General features: G+C 35.1%; 1 non-coding gene across 1 annotated transcript; it reads right to left on the minus strand.

Annotated features, from left to right (window-relative positions):
- Positions 1-1,035: 1,035 nt before the first annotated feature.
- On the minus strand, positions 1,036-1,142 carry LOC122673684. The gene has a single exon (XR_006334794.1). It is a non-coding gene; the product is annotated as a U6 spliceosomal RNA (small nuclear RNA).
- Between the last annotated feature and the right edge of the window lie 6,440 nt (positions 1,143-7,582).

The raw sequence follows: 7,582 nt of genomic DNA on the forward strand, positions 1-7,582 counted from the left end.
TATGTAAGGTATAGTATATTTTTAGAATATTTCAAGGGAGAAATACATTTATTTTTTGTCTCTTATGACACAGCTATAGCTAATAAATTGAGCTTGTTTGCTCTGGCACTTCTAGTTTCTAAAGTTTAGCCAATTTTTCCTTTATTTGCAAAATGGCTGTGCAATTTAGAGACAAATATATTTAAGAAGGAACATTAATTTAACTAAGCACCTTTAAGATTCAGAACATTAATTCTGAACTCAAGCAGTGTGTAATCTACACAGGAAAGCATATCAAAAAGACAAGAAGTGAAAAAAACCCCAAATTTTGAATTCAAGGAAAAGAGACATTTTTGTCCTTTGAAGAAAATATAAGATGAACAAATATAAGTAATACAGACATAGCCCATATTCATCTTATTTAAGACAGGAAGCGTTTTCCAAAGCAGGTACAAGTCCAATTGGGTATAGCCTTTCTGTGATAACTTAGATTAGGCCTAGCACTGAGCTGAGTTCAATTTACCAGAATTTTGTATTAGCCCTTTTGTACTGAGAAAGTTGGTTAACATCTGAAAACATCAGTTGTTTTGTTTGCAGTAAAAATAATTCATCTATGACAGAATTGTTTTAAATACAAATGAAATAATGTACATGAAACAATTATGCACTTCATTATTTTTTAATTCCATATTTTTCCAAATATAAGGAGCAGAAATGACCTTTTTTCATCAAAATAATATAAAATTTATATCTTGCTTTTTCATTACCTATAAATGTTGTATAAGATGTTTCTGGCTGCACAGTATTTCATGCTACAGTTGTATCACACTGCTTATTCCAATAACGCCAATATATTGTTTTCAATTGTCCACTTTATGTATAATGTTCTCTGAATATTCTTGTCCATAAACCTCACATTTTATTTTTATTTTCCTTCCAAAAATTAATGGAAGGATTACTAAATAATGAGATTATTATTATGGTTTGCCATATAGATTGATAAATGAACCCTCATATACTTAACTCCAAAACTCATGCTTTTTTTTTTTTTTTTTTAAAAATATGGAACGCTTCACGAATTTGCGTGTCATCCTTGCACAGGGGCCATGCTAATCTTCTCTGTATCATTCCAATTTTAGTATATGTGCTGCCAAAGCGAGCACAAAACTCATGCTTTTTCCACAGTATAAACACATCTATACTTTTACCGCACTCTAACTTATTTGAGGGACTTTGAGTAAAGTAATAAACATGTTCTAAAAAACATTACATATAAAACAGAAATGGACAGAAATGGATTTATATATAACTATCTTCTGAAGTAATCATTGACAAGTCAAGCACACAATTTGAAGGATTTTTTTTTTTCTTCAGTGAATGTAGTCATTAACTAGAAATCTTATAACGGTAACGAAGTACGTGTACCTTTTAGAGTCAACCATAAAATGGTGAGAGAACTTAAATTATTTAGAAGAGTAGAAAGAAATCATATCCTTTAAGCTAACTTTCTAAAATTAACTTACTGTAGGTAGGCTTTTTAGGATTATAGTAGGAAATAGCTTCTGGTTATATTATGAGGTAAGTGTTGAAGGGGGATGATGTTTCATATTAATATTTCTGAAGTATTTTACATTTCTACATCTACAATGATTTCTGGCTTATAACAGGCATTTGATAAATATTTGCTAATATAGGCTAAATAAGGAAAGACATGAACACTTTGGAGACCAAGCAAAACAATATTACTGTAAGAATTTGAAAATCTCAAGCAAGTAACTAGTCTGATGGTTCATCAGGTCACTACTAAGTCAGGGAAGGTGTTCTGCTCTGAATGTCTGTATCCCTCTCAAAATCATCTGTTGAAACCATAATCCTCCATGCAGAGATGTTAAGAAGTGGCACCTTTGGGAGGTAATTAGGTTAATGAGATTGGAACCCTGAAGAATGAGACTAGTGCTCTTAGAAGAAAAGGAAAAGCTCACTTTCTTTCTGCTCTCTCTGCCACTTAGGGATGGCTCTCACAGCCATCTGCAAATAAGGAAGCAGACCTTCACCAGACAGTAGATCTGCTAGCATCTTGATCATAAACTGCCCAGCCTCCAGAAGGATGAGAAATAAATGGTGTTTATGCCACACAATCTATGGTGTTTTGTTATAGCAGCTGGACTGATTAAGATAGAAGGTTTATGTACCACCTGAGTGAAAAACAAGGTCTTCCCCAGATACATGTTTAAATTAAATGTAAAACAATTTCTATAACCTTTGGACAGTAACAGGTAAGAAATCACGTTTGGAGTTGAGTCCTGCTTGCTAAGGGAATTCAACCTCCTGGAGAAGTTACACTTAGTCATGATATAGCATAGTGGTAAAACTATGGACTTCAGAGCCTGAATGTCTGGCTTCAAATCTTTGCTCTACATTTTAGCCACGGTGTAATCTTGGGCAAGTTACTTCAATTTCTTCATCTGTGAAATGGGAATGTCATGAGAATCACATTCAGATAGGTGAGTCATTCAGAACAGTGTTTCAGCTCTATGTTAATAATATGAACTTGCTGCCCTTATCAGCTTCCCCACTGATTTGATACCCTTCAAATGTGTACCATTTGTATACATTATATGCTAAGAGTAATACATTAGAAAATTAGACATACACTTGGATAATTCACAGTAGCAAGCAAAAGATACGCTGGAATAAGCTTCAAAAGGACTGTACATGAGTTATATTATTAAAGCCCAAAATGTCTCAAGCATTTTTGGTTTTTACAGACTCCTGTCAAATAATAAATGTAGCCATAAAAAAGACATATAAAAATCCTTGCCCTCGTGAGTCTTACATTCCGGTGGCAGGAGAAATAAAATAAAAATACAAATACCAATATAGAGAGATGGCTGACAGGTAATGTGTTCATCAGGAATCTCCAGAGAAACATAACCAACAGGAGATACACACATATATTTGGAAAGTGAGAGAGAGAGAGAGCAGTCACCTTTGGAAACTCTCTCAGCTGCACTCAGATTTTAATCCCTTCTGAAGGGACACTCCTGCTACTATATTCACAGCTTATGACAACAGTGCTGATCTACATTTAACTATAGTTTAAACAAACACTAAACTCAGCTTAACTACACATGAGACTGATTTGGGTCCCATTTCAGAGGGCTGATAGAGGAAAGGGTGTGTCTTTGTTGATGATAAACATTATCTACTTCAATATCTATTATTCTTTAATACCCAACATCTGGCACACAATGAAGAACTTTGAAACAGGTGGAGCAGGAAACTAACCCCCTCAATCACGAAGTAATTATGATTAAGTAATCAAAAACAAAATATCTGTGATAGTGATTGTAGAATCCTAAGAATGAGCATATTAACTTTCACTAAACTGTTCTCTTCAGTTCTTGGAAAGAACTTATAAATTCATAAATACTCAAAATTCACATGGAGAAGCAAAACTTAAATTCTCTAAGTCTACTCACAGTGCAATGCTCTATAAATCTGGGAACTCGCCACAGTCACTTATTTAAAGCCAACAGTGTTTTATATTTGGCAAAATTATGCTTTGTTTTATTTTCCAAATTCTAAGTCCTTTGGAGAGAAGAGACTAGAAATTAGCAGGAGGAATATATTTGAAAAAGGGATAAAAGGAGAAAAAACTTGTCAAAGCATATCCAAGGAGGCTGTTTGGGAATACTTAGTGTAAAAGCCATTTATTGAAACCTATATTTCAATTGCTACTAAGGAGACTATTAAATTTTCATCTGGAACTGTAAAGTATTTTTTATATAAAAGGGTCATTAATGAGGTAAGGTTTTATCTGGGAAAAAATGTTTTTACTAAAGCTCATTTCCAGACAATTCTCAATTAATTAGTACCGCACACATTTCTAAAGCAAGGTCAATACTTTTTCATTAACATACCTTCATTTGGCACTAGATTTTGTCATCTAAACAGGTTTCATTAGTGTTTTTTTTTTTTTTAACCACCATTTGTCCAGCATGAAAAGATCTCAAAATAGCTCATCAACCCTTATTATTTCATCACCACCTCACCAAATTAAATAGCTGATTATAACAGCAATTACTAATAGTTTATCTCTATTACTGTCTGTAAACAGCTCCAAGCACTAACAGAAGGAAGAATAACCACCTACCATGCAAATTTAGTAAATGGTAATGTGTATCTGTTTTTCAGCTGGTAAAGCAATTATGTATTTGTAAGTATTTTTTCTTTTAGCGGGAGGCCAAAATCTGAGATTTGGGCACTTTACTTCATGCTGAATATGATGACATAATGATATAACTGAAGCAAAATAAAGTGATATATATATATATATTGTGAATTTGAACAGAATTTGAAAGACTTCAATTCCTAGAAATCTTTAATGAATCTGATTCAAAACATTCTCTTACAGGAATGTTCTAATTTATATATACTGTAAAATATCTGGGCAAGAGCAGTAAATTAGAAACTTTAAATTGTTATTTTCTTACCTCATAATTTAAAGGAAATTGTAATTTTTCAGCTTTATTGAGGAATAATTGACAAAACTGTACATATTTAAAGTACAACCTGATGATTTGACATATGTATGCATTATGAAATGATTACCACAATCAAGTTAATTAACATATATAACACCTCACATATTAGGTTGGTGCAAATATAACTGCAGTTTCAGACCATGAATTTTAAATCATTATAACTAGGCTCAAACATATCTTTATCAATCAAAATAGAAACAATTAAAATCAACACATTTTTGCAAACGAGAAATAAGTTTATTCTTGTAGCATAAAAATCCATGCTTCAGGATTCAGCAAACTCTTGGAAAGCATTTTCGCCTCCTGCTGGTTGTGAAACCTTTTCACTGCCAATAGTTGTCAAGATGTTTAAAGAAAAGGTAGCTGGTTGGCGAGAGATCAGGTGAAAGCAGCAGATGAGGCAAAACTTCGTCGACCAATCCGTTCAACTTTTGAAGTACTGGTTGTGACATGCATCAGGTGTTGTGGAGAATTGGGCCCTATCTGTAGACCAATGCCAGCTGCAGGTGTTACAGTTTTCGGTTCCTCTCGGCCATTTCCTGAGCATACTTCTCAGATGTAATGGTTTCACTGGGATTCTGAAAGCTATGGGTTTCTCAAGTGGCGCTAGTGGTAACCTGCCTGACAATGCAAGAGACTTAAGAGACCCAGGTTCAATCCCTGGATCAGGAAGATCCCCTGGAGGAAGGCCTGGCAAACCACCCCAGTATTCTTGCCTGGAGAATCCGAAGGACAGAGGAGTCTGGTGTGCCCATGGGGTTGCAAAGAGTCAGATATGACTTAAGCAACTTAGCACGCACACAGAAAGCTGCAGTGGATGAGACTGGCAGCATGTCACCAAACCATGACCTTTCTTTGGTACATGTTTGCTTTGGGAAATACTTTGGAGCTTTTTCTCGGTCCAACCACTGAGCTGGGCATCACTGGTGGTCATATAAAAGCCCCTTTTCATCGCACATCACAATCTAAATGAGAAATGGTTCATTGTTGTTGCATAGAATAAGAGAAGACACTTCAAAATGAAGATACTTTTGATTTGTGGTCAGCTATTGAGGCGAAGGAAATGGCAACCCACTCCAGTACTCTTGCCTGGAAAATCCGATGGACAGACGAGTGTTGTAGGCTACAGTCCATGGGATCACAAAGAGTCAGACACGACTGAGCGACTTCACTCACTTATTGAGGCACTCACTTATCGAGTTTTTTCACTTCTCCCATTTGCTTCCAAATGACCTTAGAATATTCGACACTGAGTTCTTGGACAACTTTTCATGTAGTTTTAAGAGAATAAGCTTTGATGATGCTCTCAATTGGTCATTGTCAAAATCTGAGGGCCGGTCACTGTTCTCATCTTCAAAGCTCTCATCGCCTTTGTAAAAACTTCTTAAACCACCACTGCACTGTACATTTGTAAGCAGTTCCTGGGCCAAATGCATTATTGATGTTGCAAGTTGTCTCTGCCACTTTCTGACCCATTTTGAACGTGAATAAGGAAAATCACTCAAATTTGCTTTTTATCTAACATCATTTCCCTAGTCTATAAAATAAATACAAAACGAGCAGCAAGTAATGTCATCAGCAAAAAAAAAATAAGTAAATAAACCAAGAAATGCACATTAAAATGATGTATAATGTAACTACATTTATGTAAGAATGTATTCCAATATCAAACAGGAAAGTTCAACAATGCAAAACCGCGACTACTTTTGCACCAAACTTAACAGTTAACTTGTGTGTGTGTGTGTGTGTGTGTGTGTGTGTGTGTGTGTGATGAAAGCCCCTAAGATCTAGTCTCAGCAAATTTCAAATATTTAATATGGTATTAACCATTCTGCACATTAGGGCCACAGAAATTATTCACCCAAAAACAAATTTAGTAAAGTTGTGGAATACAAAATCAACATACAAAAGTCTGCTATGTTTGTGTTTGACTAACAACAAATTATCTGAAAAGAAAAATTAAGAAAGAAATCTCCTTTATAATAGCATAAAAAACAGTAACGTATTTAGGAATAAATTCAACCAAGGAAGTAAAAGACGAGTATACTGAAAACTATAAGATGTTGATGAAACTAATTGAAGAAAACACAGAAAAAGGAAAGGTATCTTATACTCTTGTGTAAGGTAAGGGAGTTAGAGAAGGCGAGGTTCAGAAAAAGAATGAGATGGGCACTTTACAGGAACAGGTCACCTTTAATGAGGCAAGAAGGGGCAGCAGTCAGATTAGCGAGCTGCTGCACTAATCTAAGAAATGAGTAAGTATATAGGCAAGTATGTGGAAAGTTACTGTCTTAAGGGGGCCTGTTCTTCTCCAAGGTTGTTCTGAGTAGTTATCTTTTAAACGGCTGGGGCAAGGAATTTTGGAGATCAGCCAGAGGCTGGACTGGCTGGGAGCTGGGTGTAATCAACCTAATTTCCATTTTTTCCTTCCTGTGAGAGAGTTCTTTGTTTTGCATAGAATGGTGGGGAGGACCTGGAGGGGAGTTTTAACCCCAGGCTACCTGGAGCCATGCAACTTTCCTTCATCTTGGATTAGAAAAATTAATCCTGTTAAAAGGCTCATAATATCCAATGCAATCTACAGATTCAATTCATCCCCTATCAAAATTCCAAAATACTTTCCTTCAGAACTTTAAAAAAAATAAAATTTGTATGGAAGATGCTAGTATGTTGTAATACAGTGCAGCTGCCCAATTCACTCTTACTAATTACTGAAATCACAGAAAAGGCCCAGCCCATGTGAAGAAACCAGTAATGATATAAGCAATCTGAATTCTATTTACTTAGTCAAATATGGAAGGTAAAAAACAAAGACAATTTTAAAATGGTATCAAATTACTGAAAGTGAGTGCTCAGAGTTTATTACTATAGTTTAGGGTCAGAAGTTCTTAGTTTGGAATACCAGAAGCATAGAAGTCTCTACATTGGTTTGATACCCTAAAGGACTGATGGAAAATCTTCAATCATGAAATCTAATTTTTCTGAAATAGTGAGTATATAGTTCGTGGCAGCAACTCACCCAGAGACTAAGAGCAGCACAACGACTAGATTTGGTT

This window comes from Cervus elaphus, chromosome 17 (assembly GCF_910594005.1).
Source record: "Cervus elaphus chromosome 17, mCerEla1.1, whole genome shotgun sequence".
In the NCBI taxonomy this organism is placed as follows: Eukaryota; Metazoa; Chordata; class Mammalia; order Artiodactyla; family Cervidae; genus Cervus; species Cervus elaphus.